Genomic DNA, 26,924 nt, shown 5'->3' with positions numbered 1-26,924 from the left:
CGGCTAGTTTTTTGTATTTTTTTTAGTAGAGACGGGGTTTCACCGTGTTAGCCAGGATGGTCTCGATCTCCTGACCTCGTGATCCGCCCGTCTCGGCCTCCCAAAGTGCTGGGATTACAGGCTTGAGCCACCGCGCCCGGCCTCTTTTTCTTTTCTTATTACACTGGCTGAAATCTTTAATACAAAGTTCAGTCAAAGTGATGAGAACAGAAACCCTCTGTTTTTCCCCATCTTGGAGGAAAGGGACTCACTCCTCCCCCTTCTGCTTTGGTGTTAGCTGCCACATTCCAAAGCAGGCCCATCGGGTTGACTGTGTTCCCCTCTGCAGCTGCCTCGCTGAGGCTTCGTATCAGAAAATGGTCTTGGATTTCGTCAAATATCTCTCTGCATCTATTGAGATGATCCTATGGTTTTAATTTTTTGGTTTGGTAATGTGGTGAATTATACTGATTGATTTTTAGATGTTAAAAAGATTTGCATTCCTGGTCTAAACTCCACTATTCATGATATAGTATCTTTTATATATTGTTGGAATTAAAATTCCACGTTTGTGCTTAGAATTCTTTTCTCTAGGTTCATGGGGGACGTTGGTCTGTGATTTTTATTTACTGTAATGCTTTTTCCTTTTGGTAATCAGGGCAATACTAATCTCCTGAAATGAATCGGGAGGTACTTATTCCTTTTAATTCTCCTGAAATGAATCGGGAGGTACTTATTCCTTGCCATTTTCTAGGAGAGTATGTGTAGCCTGGGTATTGCTTCTTTCTTAAACGTTTGGAAGGATTGGGGAATTCACCAGCTAAGCCATTTGGGCCTTGGGTTTTCTTTGTAGGAAAGTTTAAAGTTTGGTTTTCTTTTTTTTTCTTATCTGAAATTTCTTTAATAGCTATAGGGATATTCATATTACCTATGTCTTCTCAAGTGAGTGGTATATTGTGTTTGTGAAGAATTTTTCAATTTCCTCCGAGTTGTTGAATTTATTGCCGGAAAGTTGTTCATGATATTGCCTCATTATCCCTTTCATATCCATCTTTCCTAGTAGTAATTTATATCTTTTCTCTTTTTTTCCTGAGCTGTATGGCTGGAGGTTTATCAATTGCATTTGCCTTCACAAAGAATAAACTTTTTTGTTTCAGTTATTTTCTCAGCTGTTTTTGTTTTCATCTATTTCAGTGATTTCCACTCTGATCTTTATTGTTTGCCCCCCCCGACCTCGCCCCGCCCCCCCCCCCCCCCCCCCCCCCGCTTACTTTTTCTAATTTTGGAAGGTGGAAATGGAGATCATTGATTTGAGTTTTTTTTCTAATATTGGCCTTTAGAGATATAAATTCTCCCCTAATTGCCCTTTCGATGACATCTCATACACGTTGATATTTTTTAATGTTTGTATTTCAGTTCAGTTCTTTTTTTTGTATTTCATATTCAGTCCAAAATACTTCTTAAAATATCTTTTGATTTATTCTTTGATCCATGGGTCATTTAGAAATGTTATTTAGTTTCCAAATGTTAGGAGATTTTCTGAAGATCATTCTGTTACTAATTTCTAATTTACCTCCATTGTGGTAAGAACACATACTTTATGAAACTTGAAATCCTTTTGAACTTATTGAGACTTGTTTTATAACCCACAATGTGGTCTTACTTGGTTAATATTCCATGTGGACTTAAAAGTAATGTGCATTCTGGTGTTATTTGGTGGAACTTTCCATAAATGTCCATTAGGTCAAGTTGGTTGATAGTGTTGCTTAAATTTTCTGTATCTTTACTGATTTTCTGTCGACTTTTTCTATAAATTATTGAAACAGGCATATTTAAATCTCTAATTACAACTGCGGATTTTTCTGTTCCTCCCAGCAGTTCTATTAGTCTTTGCTTCGTGAATTTTGAAGCTCAGTTCTGTTGTTACGTGCATAAACGTTTAAAAGTATTATGTCCTCTTGATACAATAACCCTTTTCTCATTACAAAATGGCCTTTTAATGTCCTTTACTAGGAGTCCAAAATTGTGCCTTTTCAGGTTAAGTTCAGTTGACTGATTTTTCCCATCATTTTGGATCCTATTTTCCTGCCTGCCTGGTAATTTCTTATTGGATGCCAGATATTGTAAATGGTACCTTGTTGGGTGATGGATATTTTCATGCTCCTAAATATATTGAGCTTTGGGCCAAGCACAGTGGCTCATGCCTGTAATCCCAGCACTTTGGGAGGACGAGGTGGATGGATCACCTGAGGTCAGGAGTTCAAGACCAGTCTGGCCGCCATAGTGAAACCCCACCTCTACTGAAAATACAAAAAAAAAATTAGCCAGGTGCAGTGGCGGGTGCCTGTAATCCCAGCTATTCGGGAGGCTGAGGCACGAGAATCACTTGAACTCAGGCCAGGAGGTGGAGGTTGCAGTGAGCCAAGATTGCACTATTGCACTCCAGCCTCGGCGACAGAGTGAGACTCTGTATAAAATATATATATATATGAGCTTTGTTTTGGGATGTAGTTAAGTGACACAGAAACAGGTTCATCTTCTTGGAGCTTGCTTTTAGGATTTGCTCAGCCAACTAAAGCAATGCTCAGTCTGTTTCCATGGTAGGGGCGGGCCCTTCTGTGCACCCTGTTGGATACCCACAAGCCCTGGTTTTGTTGGTTGGTTGCTCTGGGAGGAGCATCATTTGCAGCTCGGTGTGAGCATAGACATGTCCTGCCCAGCGGTTTTCTTCCTGGCCTCAGGCACTTCCTCACGTGCCTGTGCTGATCAATACTCAGGAATATTTGAGGGAGACCCTCTGCAGACCCCTGTCGTTCTTTCTCTCGGAAGGCCTCCCCTCCATCGCACCCTATGCTTTGAACCCTGTCTGCTTTGATCTCCCTAAACTCTCAGTAATGTCTCCCCCACCCTGGATGTCCACTGGCCCTGTCTGGGGACTGCCTCTAGGCAATAATCAGAGCAATCCCTGGGTCCACCTACCCTGCTTTCCCCTGCTCAGGAATCACTGTCTTTTGTTATGTTAAAAAAAAAAAAAAGTGTCAGAATAACCCATTGTTTCATGTAATTGGCTCATTTTGGGTTAGGTTTTATGTATTTTACCCACTTGGGGTTGTTTACTGTGGAAAGTATATCTGGCTTCTTTTACTCCATTTTTTATGAAAGCGGAAATCCCTCTCCAGACACTTTTAGTGGCTCTCCATGGCTTATCAGAACTACTTTTTCTCCTTCTTTTTTTTTTTGACTGAGTCTTGCTCTGTTGCCCAAGCTAAAAAGTTCAGTGGCACGATCTCAGCTCACTACAACCTCTGCCTCCGGGATTCAAGCGATTCTCCTGCCTCAGCCTCACAAGTAGCTGGGATCACAGGCGCCCACCACCACGCCAGGCTAATTGTTGTATTTTCAGTAGAGATGGGGTTTCGCCATGACGGCCAGGCTGGTCTCAAACTCCTGGCCTCAGGTGATCCACCTGCCTTAGCCTCCCAAAGTGCTGGGATTACAGGCATGAGCCACCGCACCTGGCAAACTTCTTTTTCTTCTTCTTCTCTTCTTCCTCCCTCTTCTTCATATTCTTCTTCTAGTGTTAAGATAGAGTCCTGTTCTTATCTTCTTGGTACATAACTTATTAAACGGCTCTTCCTAATCCCACATCATGTCCTGACTGGTTCTTCCTCCCAGTCTTTGCTTCTGTCTCTTATCTTCACTGGGAGGCCTGCCTGTGGCTTGTCCAATGCTCCAGCCAGGGTGAGGTCATGTCCTGTCCCCTCCGCGCATCTCCCAGTGCCCATGCCCATCACACAGGGTCCTCCCCAGTCTGCCAGCCTGAGCATGGCAGAGCATACCTAGGACCCCTGAGCGATGCCATGTTCTATTGAGCTCCTCCTACTGTGCTTTGCAGATGTTGCCTGTTTGACAAATTGGAGGTTGCTGGGAACCCTGTGTCGAACAAGCTTATTGGTGCCAGTTTTCCACCAGCACGTACTCACTTTGCGCCTCTGTCCCCTTTTGGTGATTCTCACAGTGTTTCAAACAACAGGGTCTCACCCCGTTCCTCAGGCTGGAGTGCAGTGGTGCAGTCACACTCACTGCAGCCTTAGTCTCCCGGACCCACGTGATCCTCCCACCTCAGCCTCCCGAGGAGCTAGGATTACAGGGGCCACCATCACCCCCAGCTAATTTTTTAAATGTAGAAATGAGATCTCACTCTATTGCCTAGGTTGGTCTCAAACTTTTGGAGTCAGGTGATTCTCCTGTCTTAGCCTCTCAAAGTGCTGGGATTACAGGTGTGAACCACCATGCCTGGCCTTATTATTGTGTTTTTTTATGGTGATCAGTGATCTTGGATGTTATTATTGTAACTGTTTTGGGACATCATGAACTATGACCACATAAAACGGTGAATTTAATTGATAAATATGTGTGTTTTGACTGCTTCACAGACCGGCCATTCCCACGTCTCTCTCCCTGTCCTCTTCCTTGAGATGCACCAATATTGATATGAGGCCAGTGAATAACCCCACAATGGCCTCTAAGTGTTCAAGTGAAAGGAAGAGTCGCACGTCTCTCACTTTAAGTCAAAAGCTAGAAATGATGAAGCTGAAGGAGGAACATTGAAAGCCAGGATGGACCAAAAACTCTTACACCAAACGATTATCCACATTGTGAATGCGAAGGGAAACTTCTTGAAATGTGCCTCCCTGAACTCATGAATGATAAGAAAGCAAAACAGTGTTATTGTTGGAGTGTTCGGGAGAGAAGATCAAACCAACCACAACATTCCCTGAAGCCAAAGCCTAATCCAGAGCAAGACTCTGATTCTCTTCAATTCTGTGAAAGCTGAGAGAATGAGAAAGCTGTTGAAGAAAAGTTGGAAGCGACCAGAGGTTTGCTGGTGAGGTTTAAGGAAAGAATCCATCTCCAGAGCATAAGTGCAAGGTGAAGCAGCAGATGCTGATGGAGAAGCTACAGCAAGTTCCCCAGAAGATCCAGCCAAGATCCTTGACGAAGGTGACTCCATTGAACAACAGATTTTTATTGCAGATGAAACAGCCTCCTTCTGGAAGAAGAGGTCACCTGGGACTTTCACAGCAAGAGAGAAAAAAATCATGCCTTGCTTCAAAGCATCTCTTGTTAACGGCTAACACAACTGGTGACTTTAAGGTGAAGCCGATGTTCACCTACCCTTCTAAAAATCCTCCTAAGAATGATGCAGTAGCTGCTCTTCTTGTGCTCTATGGATGGAAGAACAAAGCCAGAATGGCAGCATATCTGTTTACAGCATGGTTTATGGAATATTTTAAACCCACGGTTGAGAACTACTGCTCAGAAAATGATTCCTTTGAAACTATACTGCTCAAGTCAGGCACAGTGGCTCACGCCTGTAATCTCAATACTTTGGGAGGCCAAGGCAAGTGGATCACCTGAGGTCAGGAGTTTGAGACTAGCCTGTTGCGTGTCTGTAGTCCCAGCTACTCAGGAAGCTGAGGCAGGAGAATGCCTTGAACCCAGGAGGCGGAGGTTGCAGTGAGCTGAGATTGCACACTGCACTCCAGCCTGGGCAGCAGAGTGAGACTCTGTCTCAAAAACAAAAACCTAGAAACAAAAAACTATACTGCTCATGGACAATGTGCCTGGCCACCCAGGAGCTCTGATGGAGACGTACAAGGAGATGAATGTTTTCATGCCTGTTGACACAATGTCCATTCTGCAGCCCAAAGATGAAGGAGTCATTTTGACTTTCAAACCCTATTATCTAAGAAATACATGTTGTAAAGATGCCATAGACAGTGATTCCTCTGATGGATCTGGGCGAAGTCCATTGAAAACATTCTGAAAAGGATTCACCGTTCTAGACACCATTAAGAACATTTGTGACTCATAAGCAGAAGTCAAAATATGAACATGAACATTAGTTTGGAAGAAGTTGATTCCAACCCTCAGGGATAACTTTGAGGGGTTCAAGACTTTCGTGGAGGAAGTCACTGCAGACGTGGTGGAAACAGCAAGAGAACTAGAATTGGAAGTGGAGCCTGAAGAGGGTTTGAAATGCTACAGTCTCAGGATAAACCCTGAAGGAATCAGAAGTTGCTTCTTCTGGATGAGCAGAGAAAGTGGTCTCTTGAGATGGAATCCACTCCGGGTGAAGACGATGTAAAGATTGTTGAAATGACAGCAAAGGATTTAGACTATTTCACAAACCCAGCTGACAGCACAGCCACAGAGATTGACAGGACTGACTCCAGTTTTGAAAGAAGTTCCACTGTGGGTAAAATGCTATCAAACAGCATTGCCCAACACAGAGAACTCTTTCATGAAAGGAAGAATCCATCTATGCAGCAAACTTCATTATTGTCTTATTTTAAGAAACTACTGGCCAGGCATGGTGGCTCACACCTGTAATCCCAGCACTTTGGGAGTCTGAGGTGGGTGGATCACCTGAGGTCGGGAGTTCGAGACCAGCCTGACCAATATGATGAAACCCCATCTCTACTAAAAATACAAAAATTAGCTGGGTGTGCTGGCATGCGCCTGTAATCCCAGCTACTCAGTAGGCTGAGGCAGGAGAATCACTTGAACCCGGGAGGCCAAGGTTGCAGTGAGCCGAGGTAGTGCCATTGCACTCCAGCCTGGGCAGCAAGAGCAAAACTCTGTCTCGAAAGAAAGAAAGAAAGAGAGAAAGAAAGAAAGAAAGAAAGAAAGAAAGAAAGAAAGGAAGAAGGAAGGAAGGAAGGAAGGAAGGAAGGAAGGAAGGAAGGAAGGAAGGAAGGAAGGAAGGAAGGGAGAGAGAGAGAGGAAGGAAGGAAGGAAGGAAGGAAGGAAGGAAGGGAAGGAAGGAAGGAAGGAAGGAAGGAAGGAAGGAAGGAAGGAAGGAAGAGAGGGAAGGAACTGCCACAGCCACCCCAACTTCAGCGACCACCACCCTGATCAGTCAGCAGCCATCAGCATCGAGGTAAGGCCATCCACCAGCAAAAAGATGACGACGCACCAAAGGCTCAAATGATCATTAGCATATTTTAGCCACAAAGTATTTTTAATTAAGCTATTTACATTATGTTTTAACATAATGTTATTGCACAATTAATAGACTACAGGATAATGTAGACATAACTTTTATCCGTGCCATGAAACCAAAAAGTGCTTGCGACTTGCTTTATGGCAATATTTGCTTAATAAACCAAACCTAGAATGTCTCTAGAACCAAACCTGCAAATCTCTCAGGTATGCCTAGATTTAGTTCATTGAGTGTTCAATTCAGTAATGCATTTAACTAATCACTGGCTAATGCTTACTGCTCCGGGCATAAGAAGAGCTGGTGTGTGAGTGTGTATGTGGTCCAGGGGGTGGCGGAGGGCCAGTGCCCATGAGGAATCTCTGCCTTTAAGGAACTCCTGGCCTGTCCGGAGAATTAAATACTCAACACACAGTAGTCAGTGTTAAGCGCAATGTAAATAACCCCAACAGTAATTTTCGAGCTAATCTGCCTGGAAAAAAAGCCATCTGTGTTCGTGCTTTGAAATCTCTCATTTTTTTTCTTTGGGGACATTCCAAGAGCACTGCAAAATGCAGTGTTAAGATTTTGACCCATGTGCATTTCTGAGGCAAATTTGCATCTGCTGTTGGCTGGGACTTGGGTTGCCCGGGGGGGCACCCGTCTCAGACCCTTTTATTCATCATACAACTGCCCCACCATTACTCCCCAGCCAGCCTTGGCTCACCGGAGACATTCCAGCAAAAGTACGCGGCTTCTATGGCAAAACAAAGAATGGGTTGGGCGATTCCATCGCCGCTGGCTGGAAGCATCGCATCTTTTTCTTTCTTCAATTCTCCACTAAGGGCTAACTTTACAACTTTTATTATAATATGCTTTATGTACAACAGTGAAACTTTACTGCAACATATGCCCGTTTTATATATTCATGCATAAAGCATATTTTTAAAATCCTTCGTCAGAGGCTCATAATACAATATTAAACCCACACCGTATTTTCTCCATGCATTCATAAAAAGGCACTCAGTCCTTTGGAAAATGTTATTAAGAACTTTGACTCTGGGGTGTAGGATGGTTCAGCCTGTGTGCACATTTTGCTGGAACAGAAGTGGGAGGAGGGACTGCGCCTGCCGCGCTGAACGGGTAACAGGCCTCTGCAGACCTGGAGGAAGGAGTGAGGGTGCTGAAATCCAAGCAGAGCTGTCTGTGTAGGATATTTTTTCCTCCACGGGGCAGCGGGAGCTGCAAGACATGGATTGAGGGAGTGCATCCTGCTTCTGTTTGGGAAATGAGATGTCACATCAGAAATTATATTCAGTTATTTATCATCAACAGGAGATTTCCAGCAGGACTGGAAGAAATTGAAACAATGCCTCTAAGTAATTCCAGCCTTTTTTGGATTAGTGTCTGGTCTCAGGAAAGCCCTATAAACTAGGTGATTCTGACTATTACACATTGTGATTTTTTTGTCCTGGGTCTAAATCCAGGAGATTAATTTTGAGATTGTATTTGACATTTTGCATTCTGTTTGTCACCGAGTGACCTGCACGACAAGAAATAAAACCTCCCTTTCCACCCAGACCCATTGCTGTGTTCCCAAGACACCTGGAGCCATACCCAGCTGGCATGGCATCCAGGACACCTTTGTCTTCTAAGTGAATACTTTCTTTAATTAACAGTCTTCTTACATGTTTTTTAATTTTATTAAAGATTCATTAATTGGCCAGGTGCGGTGACTCACACCCGTAATCCCAACATTTTGGGAGGCCAAGGCAGGCAGATCACTTGAGGTCAAAAGTTTGAGACCAGCCTGGCCAACATGAAGAAATCCTGTCTCTACTAAAAATACCAAAAAAAAAAAAATAAGCTGGGCGTGGTGGAGTGTGCCTGTAATCCCAGCTACTCGGGAGGCTGAGGCAGGAGAATCACTTGAACCCGGGAGATGGAAGTTGCAGTGAGTTGAGATCGCGTCACTGCACTCCAGCCTGGGTGACAGAGCCAGACTCCATCTCAAAAAAAAAAAGAAAGAAAGAAAGAAAGAAAGAAAGAAAGAAAGAAAGAAAGAAAGAAAGAAAGAAAGAAAGAAAGAAAGAAAGAAAGAAAGAAAGAAAGAAAGAGAAAGAAAAAAATTCATTAACTGATATTCCAAAGTGGCTCATTCTGATAGTCTGAGATAACGCCAGCCCTGTTTTGTGCAATGACCCCAGAGAGGGGCCCCTGACGCTGCATCCCTGCTGGGACCACTGTCCTGGGGGAGGAGACTGGGGTGAGCACGTGTCCCATGTGGCACGCAGGACACATGGGCACCCGGAAAGGGCCTCGCCTGCCCACATCATCAGCCTACACCATCCTGACCTACATGATGTCATTGCTTTAAACAACTGCCAGTCGATGTGGCTTCCTCTGCAGCTAAAGCTAACAGATGCCAGCTCCCACCATGAGCCACACAACCCTTGCAGTCCCTAAAAATGCAGAAATGAACAAAATGGAAAGAAAATACCTGCATGGAGGAGCTTGCCTGCAAGGGGCATCTGTGTCAGCCTGCCTCACCCACATCCGCGGCCATGTGACATCACCTTGCAATAGAGTGACCCGGTAACGATACAGAAAAGCCGTTTGCAGTTGAGGGAGGTTTAGTCTATTTCCAGGCCTCGTTTTTGTTTTGATAAACAGCATCTTCCCACAATCACAGGAAACTACTCAGGGTGCATGTCTGTATGTAGCATTGCTGTGCCATGCACATCTCCAACTTCAGAAGATGTGGAAACACTGCCTGGACTCAGGTGGCCACAGAGAGGCAGGAGGAAGGTGGACGACGGTGACAAGATGGAGGAGCAGGTCGGTGAAGGTGCTACTGTTGCAGAGGTGGGAGGTGACGGTACAGCTCCTTGGCAGGTGGACAAAGCAGCCCCGAGGACCGAGCTGGGAAGGGTTCAGGAGGTGGGGTTTCCTGGTTGATTGTTGATGTCTGCCAGGGAAGGGGCAGGAGAGAACAGGCAGGAAAGAGAGCATCCTGTCTCCTGGAGGCTCAGTCCAGGTGAAAGGTGCAGTTATGAAGAATCAAGAGGACACATTTGAAGTGTGTAGAAATGAAATTCACAGGAATTAAAAGAGGAAATTCTGAGATACACCCAGCAGTCTCAGGCAGCTGGGAGGATGGCAGCGAGGTCACTGAGATGGGAAGATAGGTAAGGATAAAGGAAACGTGTTGCCGGGCATAGTGGCACAGCTTTGGACATCAGAACAGAAATTCTTTTTATTATTATTATTTATTATTTGAAATGGACTCTTGCTCTGTCACCCAGGCTGGAGTGCAGTGGTGCAATCTTGGCTCACTGCAACCTCTGCCTCCCTGGTTCAAGCAATTCTCCACCCTCAGCCTCCCGAGGTTGAGGCACCCATCACCAAACCAGGCTAATTTTTGTATTTTTAGTAGAGACAGGGTTTCACCATGTTGACCAGGCCTGTCTCAGAACTCCTGACCTCAGGTCATCCACCTGTCTCAGCCTCCCAATGTGCTAGGATTACAGGTGTGAGCCACCACGCCCAACCCAGAACAGAAATCCTGAAGGACGTTTCTGGGAGCCGTGGTCAGAGGGTTGAGAATGCAGCTATGGGTGGGGGCCTACAGGTGGGGGTGGCTGGAGGGGTCTGGTTGGCAGAGGGAGGAGGAGCCCAGGCCTCCAGCTCAGGAGAGGTGGGTGGGGCTGGAGCTGGGGATGAGCTGATGGGGATGAGGGAGGTGGACAAGTTGAACAAGACCAGGGGCTGCAAGCAGCAACGCAGGGAGGGGTGGCTGTCAGGAAAGATGAAGGGTTTCAGCAATGCGTCCCCTCGAGCCCTCTCCAGACCATACGGTGAGCGACACTCTGGAGACGTGGAGTCCAGACATCATATGCAGGATTTGGCCTCCAACCCAGGAACTGGGCCGCTGGGCCCCTGCCAATGATAAACGACTGGCCCCTGGCTCTTGTCAGCATGGACCAGAGGGACAGAGGCCAACACAGAGGCAGCCAATGACCCCACTGCTCACTAGTACAGAACCACATGGATTCAGTCCCCTGGTTTTCCTGGTACGATGAAAGCTCACAGGGCCCTCTCTGCACCCTAGAGGCATCGGTATAATGGAGGTGCTCACGGAGCCTCTCTCTGTGCCCTGGAGGCCATTGGTATTATGGAGGAACTTACAGGGCCCTCTCTGGGCCCTGCAGGCATCCGCTGACCCTGAATTTCCCTCTCCTGCCTGCTTTGCCTGCTCAGCCCACTTTTCCAGCACTGCTGACATTGTCACTCAAGACTAAGAAAAATTCTAGGAAACTCCACCATAGGATTCTGTCTACTTGAACTTTCTGGTTCTGACAAAGGAAGACAGGATGTTTCTGTCTTTCACACACCTGGGAACAAGCTGCCCTCCTGAGCCCCTGCAGCCACCACGCAGGGGAGAGAGGGAAACCAGAGTGGGCTTGGCAAGAGCCAAGACAGGCTTCCAAGCAAGGCCCTGAGCAGCAACGGCCAAGCTCCCAGGACCCTGGCTGCCTCTGAGGATCTGGCTACTCCATTCAGCCCTGCAAACCACGCTGCAAACCACGCTGCAAACCACGCCACCAGACTTCCTGAGCTATGGCCTTTTTGGAAAAGCAGCCTGTACTGCGAGAAGCTCCCAGCCATGCCCTCTCCTTCCCTGGTCCCTGCCGACCTCACAGACCCACCCACACAGTCACCACAAAGTCCCTCCTTGGTGCCCACACCTCTGCCACTTCCTGACATTTTCTCTCTCCTTCTTTAGGCTGCTGACCTGGGGAGGTCAAAACACCAGGAGCTGACCTTGACCTTGGCACCCACAAAGCAGTCAGGCGACATTCCAGGCCAAACCTGACTTGGGGAGAAAAATGTCATTTCCCAAGATTTTACATTCAGCAATCTTCCCATCCCCAGTCCCTACCAACCTATTCTAACTCCCTCCCAGGTTTCCTCAAAAACCACCCAGAGGACTGACATTCTGGTGTCGGATGTATGGAGGGTTGGCAGATGGCAGTGGCCAGCGCATAGCAGGGGACACCTGTGCTGTCCTCAGAAACTTGATATGGACTGTGCATGTCGGCCTGCATGGCAGAGCCCCCTCAGTGTTCTGTGGTGGCCTCGAGGGAACAACACCTCTCCTTGCCCCTTCCTGACCTTGCTCGTTGGGGCCGTGGCTGGATTCCAGGCCCAGAGGTTTGGTTGCCGACCTGCGTGCAAAGAGAAGGAGCTGGGAGAAGCGGGCAGGAGAAGTAGCTGTGAGGCGAGGCCTGGTCAGCAAAACCACCCTCCACACAGCCCTGCGAGAGAGGAGGGCAGGCCAGCAGCTTCTGCCTGGGTTTGCTTCCAAATCCATTTCAGTTCCAGAGCTTCGTGTGGAGCTTAGTGACATATCTCAATTCAATTAGCAATGAAGCAGGTAAGGGCAGGTGGATGCTGGACTGCAGCCATTCAGGAGCCGAAAGACAATGGGTGAGAACTCACATCTCTGCAGAAAGGTGGAAGGAAGGGCCTGGTTTGGGGAGTGAAGGGCCAGAGGACAGTGGCATGTGTCCTGAGGGGCAGTGGGACAAGGGTCTTGCTGCCTGGGAGGGCATGGCCCCTAGGTCAGCCACCACTCCCAAGGTAGCTCCAGCAATGTGGCCCCCGCCTGCCCTGGGCCTGGCAGAGCCCCTCCCTTCACAGGCATGTGAGGAGCAAAGCTGCAGGCTTTGAAATGCAAGGTCAGGCAGAGCCAGCAGGTCAGGAAACATCTGCCATTGGGAAGAGAGTTCATCCCTCAGATCCCCAGAGGAGGGGCACCTGTGCCACACCAGGCCACGCAGGGGCACCAGGCAGCAAAGGGGAAGCATGGGCAGAGCCTTTACTGTGGCTCCATGGAAGGAAGGGGCAGGGCAGGGCAGCGGGTTCAGGACTGCCCAGTGTGGACACCCCGGTAGGTGCTGGGCAGGGGCTGTCCCTGGCTGCCAGCTACCTGGCCCAGGGTGATGAGGGCTGGAAGATGGGACCCAGGGTGTGAGAGCCCAGGGAGGAGGCAGAGGTGGGGCCTCCAGACTGAATGGTTTGTATTGAAAGGTGTGCTCAGATGCAAGTCACCCAGATGCAAGTCTAGGAATTAGTTAAACCTCGGGGAACAGTCCCTCCAGGGTTAGTGAGGACCTGAAGGTCAAAGCCTTGGAAACAAAAGTCACAGTTAGCACCTCTGCTGTTGGAGGCATCTGCCAAGACTCCATGGAACTTCTGTCCCTGACCGGGAGAAACTCTGGGCTGGCCGCGCTCTCCCTGACCACAGGCGCTGCTACTGCCTCTGATGCGGCCCCTCCGCATCCTCCAGGGCACCCTGCAGTACCTTCTCTCTGCAGCCCAGCCTCCCTGCTTCCCTAAGACCTGGGGACCAACCAGATCATGCCATGTGTTGTGTAAAACCACAAGAGAAAGTGGGGTTTGCACATCTCACTCTTCTAACAATTATGATTCTTAAGCAGAGATTCAAAGAGACCATTGCACACCCCTGCTTGTAGAAGGCTTCTTCACAACGGCCAGAAGGTGGAAGCAGCCCAGGGACCCATCTGTCGACAGCTGGAGGGATAAACGCAGTAACGCAATGCGGTCCTCACACACAGAGGGCAGCTTCGACCCCAAAAAGGAAGGAAAGTTGGACACATGTTCCATCACGGATGAACCTCAAGGGCATTGTGCCAAGTGAAACCAACTATTCACAAAATGGCAAATACTGTATGATTTCACTTCTAGGAGAGCCCTAGAGGCATCAAATTTGTAGAGACAGAAAGAAGAATGGGGGATGCCGGGGCTAGGGAGGGCGGTGGGAAGTTGATGTTCAATGGGGCCGGATTGTTTTGTCGCCCAGGCTGCAGTGCAGTGGTGCGACGTCAGCTCGCTGCAACCTCCACCTCCCAGGTTCAGGGGATTCTCCTGTCTCAGCCTCTTGAGTAGCTGGAATTACAGGCATGTGCCACCACGCTCGGCTAATTTTTGTATTTTCTTTCGTAGAGACACGGTTTCACTATGTTGGTCAGGCTGGTCTTGAACTCCTGACTTCAGGTGATCCACCCACCTTGGCCTCCGAAAGTGCTGAGATTACAGGCGTGAGCTACAGCTCCTGGCTGGAGTTTCAGTTTGGGAAGATGAAGAAGTTGTGGAGATGAGGGGTGGTGATGGCTTCAGGCCTGTGAATGTGCTCACTGCCATGGAACAGTTCACTCACCAGTGGTAAAGATGGTAAGTGTTACGTATTTTTTTTTAACACAATTAAAACATTACAAGAAAAAAACCAGTTCCTGTTGATGCTTACTTTGCAGAACATATTGCAATCCCGCAGTATTAATGCTAAGAGTGACTCAAATTTCTCTTAAGGAACTTCTCACCCCCACACCTCCCGGCTGTGACACGGGATGTCCCCTGAGACACCACGGCCTTAGACCTGCCCCGAACAACTCCGTTGGCTCGGCTATGGGTGTCTGCAGCATGCGGGTCCTCTCTTCCACCTTCAAAGGCAGCCGTCTCCGCTCACAGATCTGGGCCCCACGGCTCCTAACCTCCTCCCTGTTTAACAACCCGTTTCCTGCCTCACCGCCTTTGGGACCAGGTTGCTGCTGGGCCCCAGATGGCTAGACACTGAAGGTCTCCATCTGCAGATCTCCAATTCATCAGTCACCGGCTGGGATGGAGTCGGCTGGGATGGAGTCGGTGGTCTGTGGCTGCACGGCGCCCGCCTGAGCTCCAGCTGACATCAAATAGGGCCTAAAGATGGCTCGTGTCTGTGTTCCTGCAGCAGCCTGGTTTTAAGCAGAAAGCTTGTCTGCGGCCACTGGCTGCCAAGACTGTCTCTCTGTTCATTCTCAACCCTGCCTCCCTGTCCTCGGCATCCCCTCGCTCTCTGATGTGTGACTAAGGCTCTGTTTACGCTCGCATTAAGGCAGACAGAGTGTAATGCCATTTGCAGGGGAGCTGTAGAATTATTCACCAAAACAGCATCTAGAGGTTCATCCTTAAGGAACAGCCACAGGAAAATCAGTTTCTGTACCACACATGGAAAACAGAGACAAATGGTCAAGCTTAAGTTCCATGATCAGTTCTCTGTGGCCAGGAGAAGCACTTAAAGGATTCCATGCAGATGGGCAGTGGCCGAGGCAGTTTCCTCATCCAGGAAGTTCTTGTCCAGGTAGAAATGAAATGATAGAAAGGCCAGCTCCTACGCCACAGCGGCCTCCACAGAGGGGCTCATGGTCACAGTGCGAGCAGCTGATTTCCAGATAAAGGGAGCAAGTCATAACTGAATTGAGCATTCCTGGGGCCAGAGGGATGGAGGAAGCCCCTTAGGTGAGGAAGGGTTGCGGGAGGAAGGGCTGCGGGAGGGAGGGTCACGGCGGTGTCTGGGAAAGCGTGGGTCTGCCTGCAGTTAGAGTTATCGGCATCAGAGTCTGCACTTCCACCGGGATGATGGTATTTTACCACGTTGGATGTCTGCCTCTTCTGGAAGGTGGTGACCAGGAATCCAGCTGGGCCGTGGCTCTGGGCATTGGTGACTGTGATAAAAGCTCCTGCCTCGGCCAATCTTTCCGGGATTTGCTATTTATAAGAAGATGAGGCCAGGTACAGTGGCTCACACCTGTAATCCCTGCGTTTTGGGAGTCTAAGGTGGGTGGATCGCTTGAGCCCAGGAGTTTGAGATCAGCCTGGGCAACTCAGTGAGACTCTGTCTCTACAAAAAATGCAAAAATTAGCCAGATGTGGTGGCGCACACCTGTAGTCCAAGCTACTCGGGAGGATGAGGTGGGAGGAGCACTTGAGCCCGGGAGGTGGAGGCTGCAGTGAGCCAGGATTGTGCCACTGCACTCCAGTCGGGGCAAGAGAGTGAGACCCTGTCTCAAAACTAAAACAAACAAAAAAAGAAGGTGATATAGCATGACAACAGGTAATATCCTCCAATTAAAACAAATGCATTGTGCATGGTTGTTATGGGCTGAATTTGGTCCATCCAAAATTCCTGTGTGGAAGTCCAGATACGTCGGAATGGGACTGCATCTGGACACAGGGTCTTTAAAGAAGGAATTAAGTTAACGTGAGGTCATTGAGGTCCTGATACCTCACAATGGGACTGCATCTGGACACAGGTCTTTAAAGAAGGAATTAAGTTAACAGGAGGTCATTGGGGTGAGCCCAAATCCCATTTGACTGCCATCGTTGTGAGAGTGGGGCCAGGTGAGGACACAGGGAGGAGACACTGGCTGCAAGCCATGGAGAGGCCATGGGAGGAACCACAGAGAAGCCACAGAAGCCTCAGGAGGAGCCAGGCCTGTCCCGCCACAATCTGAGCTTCCAGCCTCCAGGACTGTGAGGGGATCATCTCGCTTCAGCCTCCAGGTCCAAGGCATTTGTCACAGCAGCCTGAGCGAAGACAACAGTGCCTGTGGTGCTGCACACCCGATTCTTGGACCATGTCTGTGTGTGGACGCTCGGTGCGAGCTCTGGGCAGAGACAGGGGAGAGAGATGCAGCCGCCGCCCTGCCTGGTGCAGGGACCAGGAAGGGGTGTGTGTGAGGCTCCATAGAGAACACCCAGCGATGCTCCTCAGACCTGGGCTCCGGTCCTCAGGACTCAGGGCCCCCGGCACCCCCAGCAGAGGACAGGCAGGGGAAAAATTAGGCCGAGGGGGAGGGACCTCTTGGCCACTCAGGACTCCTCCTGCCACTGGGCACATGGGCAAAACCAAGGTCAGTACCCTCAGGGGTGAGCAGCCTCTGCTATCTGGGAGAGGAAGGAGAGGCCTCAGAGCCCTGATATTCCTGGGGCGTCTCCTGTACTTCCCAGCCCAAGGAAAAGTCCAGCAGGAGACAGAGGCAGTGCTGCGTGCAGAGCCAAGGACCCAGGCCCACAGGAGGGATGCGTGGGTCCTCTCCAGGCAGAGAGCCCTGGGCAACTGGGGGAGGAGGCCGAAAGCAGAATGGACCTGGCTCGGGGTCACCTGCCCAGGGAGGGGAGGGAGGCGCCAGCTGCTGCACTGTGGGCTGCCAACAATGCTCCCTGCCTCCTCCTCTTCCAAAGCACCTGTGGCCATCCGCATGGCCCTGAGGCCCTGTGCTGTGGCGTCACCCCAGATGGTGAGCGGCTTTGCTCAGACATCCCCTGGGCTTCCCAGCTCCTAGACCATTCTGGAGCATAATGGCCCAAGAATGATGCCAGCAGAGGTACACAGAGCAGCTGCAGCCACCCCCAGACTCCAGGCCCTGGAGGGGAGCCCCTGCCTCGGGCATGCACAGTGGAGTAGGGATCTGCTGGGAAGGAGGTGAGTAGATAAAATCAGTCGGGTGATGGCAAGCACTGTAAGACGATGGAGAGGCAGGAGGCTGGGCGAGGGTTCTCCCTGCTCTGGGAGAGGCTGCACTGAGAGGTGGACATTTGGGCAGAGTGACGCGTGCTGTAAGGGAACAGCCAGGCTGATCCCCTGGCATCGCATCCCAGGCAGGCGCAACCCTGTGACAAGCCCTCCAGCCAGGGCCGCCCTCTGAGGCTGGAGTCATGGGGAACGGGCAAGGCTGGCTGGAGCCAAGTGACCAAGGGGACAAGCCAGCAGAGGGAGGTGACAATGCCACCTCCAAAGCTCAGTGGGGTGCTGCCCAGACCCTGACCTCCACTGCGGCTCTGCCAGGCGTTGCCAGCCCCATGGCTTCTGTGGAGACCCCTCTGCCTTGTTGAAACCTAGGCCATCCTGATGATGTCTGAATGCCTTTGGCGTGCTTCTCTGGGAGGGTAGAGGAAAGCCGCATCAAACCCGCAGAGAGAGGGGTCACGTCAGACGTTGCAGGGCCCGGCAGGGAACTGAGGGTTTCAGCCTCACTCCTTCCTCTTCTCTGAGGTTAAATTGAGTGGGGGGTAGGGGGTGGTGCTTGATTTCTTCTCGTGTTTTTCTCCTGGTTTCCTGCACTGGGCAGGGAAGGGGTGCTGGGTCTGTGCGTCTGGCCGTTTCCTACCTCCTGGCGCAGATGGAGTGGCTCTTTCCACACCAGAACTTGCTTCCTTCCTTCCACAGTTCTTCCCGGCGCCTTTCTGCCACCGAGCCCGTCCTCATTTCACGGAACTGATGTATGTGAATCTGTGATGTGGATGCATCATCATTTACATAACCAGCTTCCAACCCATGAACACTGATGGTCGTTGGCAAGGGTTCGTTCTTGGGAGCCGTGCTGCAAGGAGCCTCCCGGGGTCCACCTTCTGCACATGCACACACTTCTGCAGAGATTTTCAAACCTAAAGCTGCTGCATAAAAGAAAATGCGTATTTTAAAATGTGATCGATAGTGCCAATTTGCCCCTGAAACGTATCCATTTTCTCTGGTTTATTTTCATGATTTCTCCTTAGAATTGTTCACCCTCTGCAGCGAATCCGTGTTCTGACCGTCTGCCTGGCTGTGTTTGCATCCGCTGTGGAAGCCATGTGGGCAGACACGGGGCCCCTATCGTCTCCCCTTGCATTTCCAGGCCTGAGAACGTTTACTGAATGAATGAACCTGAGGACTGAGCCCATTAGGAGTCTCACTCACAGTCCAGGAGGACACACAGCTCCCCAGCCCCTGTCATCCTGAATGTTGAGAATCCCTCCGATTTAGCCAATTTAAGAGAAGTATCATTGTTTTCATACTCGCGAGGTTGATTGATCATATTTTATGTTTATTTGCCATTTATACATATTTCTTTAATTTGCTTGTTCATGTAATTCTTCCCATTCTTTAATTGTTTTAGTTGTATTTTTCTTGTTGATGTATGAGATATATATTTATCTATGTATTATATACACATATATATCATTTTAATTCAAGAAAGCTTAAAGATTTTAGCAACGTAGTTCAGTACCAGTCAATTTCATCACTCTTTTCAACAAGCACAGAATGGATTCATCAACAAGAATTTAGATTGTATTTTGTAACATTGATTATATCATTATCTTCATGTTTGCATTTGGATTTACTATATGGGATAATAGTAATATGTAAAAAAAGTGAGCATTAAATATGTGTAAATATTTAAACATTCCAGAGTCAGTCAGAAATTCTCCACTGTGTTAAAAGACAGTGAAATTGTAAAAAATATCTTCATAAACAGATTTTAAGCATTTGTTTTCTAACAATTCCATAGATGATAAGTACAGACAGTGGATATAATCCGAGTGGAAACAGGATGGTGCCCATTGAAAGGTGCCCTGATGTGGAGGATCTCTCTCGTGTCCTAGAGAACGAACCCTAACAGAATCAAGTTTCCTTCCTCCTCTTGAGGGTAGAGACACAGTTTCATTGACTGCTGGTCATAGGAGGCCTCCTCAAGGTGCCCGTGGCTGGGCGCCAGCAGGCAGTGCCCAGAACAGAACACTGGAGCATCAGGCACAGGCCGGCATCCTCAGGGGTCTGAGCACACCCAGGCTGGCTGCAAGCCTGACTCCGAGCCATCCTCAGCAAATCCGTCAACCTGACCAAAGTCATGATGCCCTGAATCTCATTCACCCTATCACAGCATAGATTAAACCCTGAAGGATCATTGTAAAGGGTCCAACTAGGGTGAACACAGAGCTTTCATTTCAAAATAGAGTGGGAGAGGGTCATGCATTTCCTGGTGAATTGGTACATTCCAGATGGGTTCTTCAGAAGTTTGGAAACATTCAAAACTGGAGATGAAATAACTTCTATTATCACAGATTCTGCCAGGTGGAAATTCCAAAGACATTCTCAGGGATTGAGAAAACAGGCAAATAAGAAGGAGACTCATCAGGATTTCAGCCTGTGATGCTGGCAGGTGGGGGAGTAGCTGGGATTATAGATACCTGCCACCAGGCCCAGCTAATTTTTGTAGTTTTAGTAGAGATGTGGTTTCACCACGTTGGCCAAGCTGGTCTCGAACTCTTGACCTCAGGTGTTCCTCCTCCCTCAGCCTCCCAAAGTGCTAGGATTACAGGCATGAGCCACCGCACCTGACCCATCATATTATTTAAATTCAAATACATCTCATTAATACATTCAGGAAGCATGAAAATGGTCATCTCATTGGCGATCTCAGGGGTTCCTATAGACCTTGAAGATAATGTGCATGTGTGTGTGTGTGTGTGACTGTGTGTTCGTGTGTGTGTGTTTGTCTATGTGAGTAGGTTGCTCATCAGCTAACCTTAAAATGTGGGAATTATCCTGGTTTATCTGGGCCCACCCAGCATATCACAAGGGCCCTTCAGGCTGGAAAATGGAGGCCGAAGACTCAGTGTCAGCAACGCCACATGAGAAAGGCTCCGTGGCCGCTTGTGGGTTTAAAGACGGATGAAGGGATGAAAGCGCCAGGAACAGAGGAAGGCACGTGGCCTCTGGAAGCTGAAAAGGGCTAGAAGATGAATGTCCTCCCAGAGCCGCCAAAAAGGAATGCAGCCCAGCCAGCACCTTGATTCTAGCAAATGGTCTCCATTTCAAACTTCTGACTCCTGGAACTAGAAGAGAACAGATCCGTGTTGTTTTAAGCCACCGCGTTTGTGGTCATTTTTCACAGCAGCTGTAGCACATCAACACATGAAGTTAAACATGATGATACTAAACCTCAACAATCCCACATTGAGGAAGGTGGCCTAGAAAGGTCCTGAACCTGTGCAGAGCCAGAGAAGCATCTACAGCAGCAGATTTGCTCTATGAGTTTCTTGAGGCATACTTGAAAAGCAGTCAAGTGGGCTTATTTAGCAGGCAGGATCTGAGAAGCCTCAGGTTGTGTAAACACCGTGAGGCCATCAGAATAACCAAGACGTGCCCGTGCTCAGACCCCAAGAGCTTCCTCCTTCTTACCCCTCCTTCTCTCCCTCCCATTCTCAAGGAAACACTGGTCAGTTTTCTTTCACTATGGCCAAGATACATTTGCTAGAATTTCATGTGTATTCGTCTGTTCTTACACTGCTAACAAAGGCACACCCGAGACTGGGTAACTGATAAAGGAAAGATGTTCAATGGACTCACAGTTCCACATGGCTGGGGAGGACTCACAATCATAGCAGAAGGCAAATGAGGAGCAAAGGCACATGTGACACAGCAGCAGGCAAGAGGGCATGTGCAGGGGAACTCCCATGTGTAAAACCATCACGTCTCATGAAACTTATTCACTATCTCAAGAACAGCATGGGAAAAATCCGCCCCATGATTCAATTACCTCCCACGGGGTCCCTCCCATGACATGTGGGGGTTATTACAATTCACAGTGAGATGTGGTGGGGACACAGTCCAACCAGATCATCACGTAAATGGAATCATTTACTCCTCACTTTTGTCTGGCTCCCATTAGCCCAATCATTTTGCAATTCATCTGCACTGTTATGGATGCAACAGTTCCTTCCTCTTCAATGTTGAGTCTTATAGTACGTTTATGGACCCAATCCCCTGTTATCATTGTTTTTTAATGTTATCAATTCTAACAGGTGTGCACTGGTATCTAATCCTACTTTTCATTTATATTTTCCTAATGACTAATGACTCTGAGCGTCTCTCCACGCTCAGAGTCTTATACTTGTTGTCTTATATACTCTTACTTACTTGCTTACTTGCTGTCTTATATACTCTTGACGGAAGTGTCTGTTCAAATCCATCACCCACTTCTATTGGATGGTTTATTTACTTATTGAGTTCTGAGGGTTCTTTGTATTTTATTTTATGTGATTTGAAAATATTTTCTCCCAGTCTCAGGTCTGCATTTATGTTCTATTAACAGGATATTTTAAAATGCTTATGGTTTTGATTTACGAATTTTATCAATTTTTTCTATATAGATCATGGTTTAGTATTATATCTAAGAAATATTTGCCTAACCCACACATGGATATATTCTCTCAAATTATTTATATGCATTTTATAGTTTTAGATTTTCCATTTAGCTCTGTGATCTATTTTGAATTAATGTTTAGATATGATGCAAGTTATGGATAGAAGTTATTTTTTCGCATATGGGTGTATGTTCAATGGCTGTAGCATAATTTGTTGAAAAAAACTCTTTTTAAAAAAATTAGATTCAAGGTGTGGACCCCGAAAATCTGAGACAGGTTTCAGTTAATTTAGGAAGTTTATTTTTTCCAAGGTTGAGGACACGCCCGTGACACTCAGACTCACGAAGTCCTGACTACATGCACCCGAAGTGATCAGGGTACAGCTTGGTTTTATATATTTTAGGGAGACATGAGATGTCAATCAATATGTGTACGATGTACATTGGTTCAGTCCAGAAAGGCGGGACAACTGATTGGTTCAGTCAGTCCAGAAAGGTGGGACAACTGGACTCAGGGAGGGGCTTCCAGGTCACAGGTAGATAAGAGACAAATGGTTGCGATTTTCTGAGTGTCTGATCAGTCTCTCCAAAGAAGGCAATCAGATACGCATTTATCTCCGTGAGCAGAGGGGTGACTTTGGATAGACTGGGCGGCAGGTTTGCTCTAAGCAGTTCCTAGCTTGAGTGATGTTGGGCCCTGAGATTTACTTTCCTTTCACAAGGGGGTGCAGATTTGCTAAATGAGGATTCCGTGTGAGGCCGAAGTTTGGGCTTCTAAGGTTCCTGTCGCCCAAGCAGTGAACATGGGTGCCCAAGAGGCCAATCTTAAACCCTTTCCCCAGCCTCTCCCTGCCCCCAGCCTCTGCCTCTCCACAGCCTCTGCCTTCCCCCAGCCTCTGCCTCTCCACAGCCTCTCCCTGCCCCCAGCCTCTGCCTCTCCCCAGCCTCTGCCTTCCCCCAGCCTCTGCCTCTCCACAGCCTCTCCCTGCCCCCAGCCTCTGCCTCTCCCCAGCCTCTGCCTTCCCCCAGCCTCTGCCTCTCCACAGCCTCTCCCTGCCCCCAGCCTCTGCCTCTCCCCAGCCTCTCCCTCCCCCAGCCTCTACCTCCCCCCAGCCTCTGCCTTTCCGCAGCCTCTCCCTCCCCGAGCCTCTGCCTCTCCCCAGCCTCTGCCTCCCCCCAGCCTCTACCTCTCCCCAGCCTCTGCCTCCCCCCAGCCTCTACCTCTCCCCAGCCTCTGCCTCCCCCCAGCCTCTGCCTCTCCGCAGCCTCTCCCTCCCCCCAGCCTCTGCCTCTCCCCAGCCTCTGCCTTCCCCCAGCCTCTGCCTCTCCACAGCCTCTCCCTCCCCACAGCCTCTGCCTCTCCACAGCCTCTGCCTCTCCCCAGCCTCTGCCTCCCCCAGCCTCTGCCTCTCCCCAGCCTCTGCCTCCCCCAGCCTCTACCTCTCCCCAGCCTCTGCCTCCCCCCCAGCCTCTGCCTCACCCCCAGCCTCTGCCTCTCCCCCAGCCTCTCCCTCCCCACAGTCTCTCCCTCCCCCCAGTCTCTGCCTCCCCCCCAGCCTCTCCCTCCCCACGGCCTCTCCCTCCCCGCCAGCCTCTCCCTCCCCCTGGCCTCTCCCTCCCCCTGGCCTCTCCCTCCCCTCAGCCTCTCCCAGAGCCTCTCCTTCCCCCCCCAGACTCTCCCTCCCCACGGCCTCTCCCTCCCCCGGCCTCTCCCTCCCCTCGGCCTCTCCCTCCCCCATTTTGGGATCCCCAGTGTTTGCTGTTCCTATCTTTGTGTCTGTGTGTGGCCAGTGTTTATGTCCCACTTACAAGTAACATGGAGGAGCTATTGTTTGTCTTGTAATTTCTTTCTGCGTCTTTGGCAAAAGCCAGGTGTCTGCTTGCCTGTGAGCCTGTTCCTGCTCCTTCGATGTGTTTGTCTTTATGGAGGACTTTATGGTCTTTCCCACTGACCTGGTTGTGTATATTTGCGCCTGCACCACCTCTCTTCAGTTACTGAAGCTTTATAGTAAGATTTAGAATAAGTCTCAGGTAGTGTTAGTGCTACAGTTCTGTCCTTTCTTTTCTAAATTATCTTGGTTATTGGTTACGTTTTCTTCTCATAACATATTCTATTTTTCCATTTTTTACATGCCTTGACATTTTTGTTTGGATACGAATATTGTGAATTTTATCTTATTGGGTGCTGGATATTTCTCTATTCCTATAATCTTGCATTTTGCTCTGGGATGGAGGTACGTTACCTGGCAACAGTTCAATCCTTTGGGTTTCACTTTCAGATTTGTTGGGCAGGGGCCAGAGTATCCTACAGCCTAGGGCCATCTTCCCCACTAACCAGGCAAGACCTTTCTGAGTCTCCCCACAGTACCCCATGAACTATGAGGCATCCTCGCCTGGCCTGTAGGGACAGGAGCTCTTTCCACCCTGAGTGGGCACCTGGCATTTTCCCCTGTGATGATCTCGTGAAGTGCCTTCCCATGCTGGGGATCTCGTTCACACACACCTGCTGATCCATGCCCCAAATAATATTTGAGGGAGACGCTCTGCACAGTGAGGCTTCTCTCTGTGTCACCTGCCTCTTGAGTACTGAGTCCTGTGAAATCTAGATTCTTTGGTCTCTCCCCAGACCATGGGCTCTGCTTCTTCAATTCGGGAAGAATGCCAGGTTCCACCTGATTCTCCCACCTAACCAACCCCCTCCACAGCCTGCAAACTCTGCAGGTGGAAACCTGGGGCTGGCTCAGGACCCACCTGCCTCTTTCTCTCGGGGCAGATTGTCCTTCATTGTCTTGTTTCCTGTGTCTTGAAAAACCATGTTTTATATATTGTTTGCTTATTTGTCAGGCAAGAGGGTAAATGTGGTCCCTGTTGTTTTATTTTAGCTTAGTATTATTATTATTATTAATTTTTGGGGGGGGGGGACAGAGTCTGGCTCTAGCCCAGGCCGGAGTGCAGTGGCACAATGTTGGCTCACTGCAAGCTTCGCCTCCCGGGTTCACGCCATTCTCCTGCCTCAGCCTCCCAAGGAGCTGGGACTACAGGTGCCCACCACCATGCCTGGCTTTTTAAAAAAATTTTATTTATTTATTTATTTATTTTAGTAGAGACGGGGTTTCACCGTGTTAGCCAGGATGGTCTTGATCTCTGACCTCGTGATCCGCCCACCTCAGCCTCCCAAAGTGCTAGGATTACTGGCCTTAGCAATATTTTCAGTGGAAAAAAAGCCACTGAAACAAGTTGAGGTCAAAAGCAGAATATGTAAATAAAACACATCCATACAATGAAATATACAACAGCAAAAATAGCACTTCAGGTGAATAAATCTCAAAAAATACATACTGAGCAAAAGGATCAAGTCACAGAATGTCAAATACAGCATCACTCTATAACAAGTTCCAAGTAGAGCTTTAAATCAAGAACCATGTTATTCAGGGATGCATTCATAGGAGTGAAGCTATGAAGAGACACAGGAAGTGGTTAACACACAATTAGGAAGGCAGCCACCGCTGGAGCAGTGGAGGGACACAGAAGGGGGTTACCTGGCAGAGGCAATGCAGTAATTGCTAGCCTGAATGATAGCTTGCTTGGCCATTGATTTAATGATTAATGTTTTTAAAATCTACATAAAATCTTGTTACTATTTTGTGCACATATAAACACATGTAATATTTTATATCATAAAATATGGTTTTAAAAATTGTAATAAACTATTCTCAATTAAAGACAACGTGTTTAAATTATATGAAAAGAAGCTCACTTATTTGCTCCTTGTAAGACATTCCTAAAACAAAATATTAACATTTGTAATTACCAACATTAACAGAAACATGAAATATAAATGTATAGAGTATTATGATTTATCTTATTAATATTAGACAAAAATTATTCAAGGCCAAAGATTAGCACAAAATCGTGTCAATTGTTTGCCATTTGAAAGACTAATGGGATTTTATATGCATGACCATTAATACAATAGTATTTCTATGCAATTATATTCCTGTGCAATGTTTAAAGCAAAATACAAGAAGATAAAGGATAAATACTAGAAACATAATGTTATGGGAGACTTTAACCCACATATTTTTGTGCTTCATACAATAAATAGACACAAATAAGATTGTAAAAGTTTTGAACAATATAATGAAGAAGCAAGTAATTTGTTTTACTGCACAGGAAAGATTTTGAAAAATAAATAATTCACTGTCACATATACAAATAAATCATAGTTCAATAACTTGCAGAATCAGAAATTATACAGAGAATGTTCCCTGATGATGTCAAAATAATAACAGAGGACAATACAAATACAACTTTTAGCTAAAACAACCCAAAAACTGGAATTGAGGTGCGAGAACACACTTCTTCTAGTAAACCTTGGCCAAATGTAGAAATGAAAACTGTCATTATGATTTATCAAGAAAGTAATTCATTTGAGAACTTTAAAAATGAGGCCAAACCTCCACTCAGGTTAAATTTCATTACTTTTATAGCTATTTCCATTTAAAAAGAAATAATACAAATAAATAAAATGAGCATTAAATCTAAGAAATTAGAACGAGACCAACCAAAGACCAAAGGCAGGCAGGAAGAACTTAATTAACTCAGAAGCAGAAAGTAATGACTTGTGAGCGGTAATTCAGTGGAATAATTAAGGCTGAGACTCTTTTCTTTGGAAAGACCAGTCAAATAGAGACACCCCTGTCAAGTCTAATTAAGAACAACCAGTCACGAAAAAGAATTCAGATACCGCGAAGCCACCACATGACAGGGGGACCGTCTACAGAGCGATACACTCCAATCCAGACCATCTAGTCGAAACAGATCGTTTTGGGGAGAAACGCCAATTGCCAAAATTTTCCACGGAAAAATAGACCCCAGCAATTGAATAATGACCAGAGAGCAGGTTCTTAACGAGCTGTGTCCAAGGATCACATGGGAAGGAGGGTGCTTTCACGGGAGAGCGCAGGCCCCACGGCAGCGGCCTCAGCAGCATCTTCCAAAGACAGCAGGGAGCAGACCCCCTCCCGCCCTCCCTCCCTCCCTGGGCCACCTGAGAGAGGTAGGGATTCCAAGAGCCACCAGCACCACCAGCTCCTCTGCAGACAAAACTGCACCCACCGAGCTCTGAGGGACTCGGGAGCCCAGAGGCTGCC

The sequence above is a fragment of the Rhinopithecus roxellana genome, chromosome 13 (assembly GCF_007565055.1).
Source record: "Rhinopithecus roxellana isolate Shanxi Qingling chromosome 13, ASM756505v1, whole genome shotgun sequence".
Taxonomy (NCBI): Eukaryota; Metazoa; Chordata; class Mammalia; order Primates; family Cercopithecidae; genus Rhinopithecus; species Rhinopithecus roxellana.
This window is presented reverse-complemented; position numbering follows the sequence as displayed.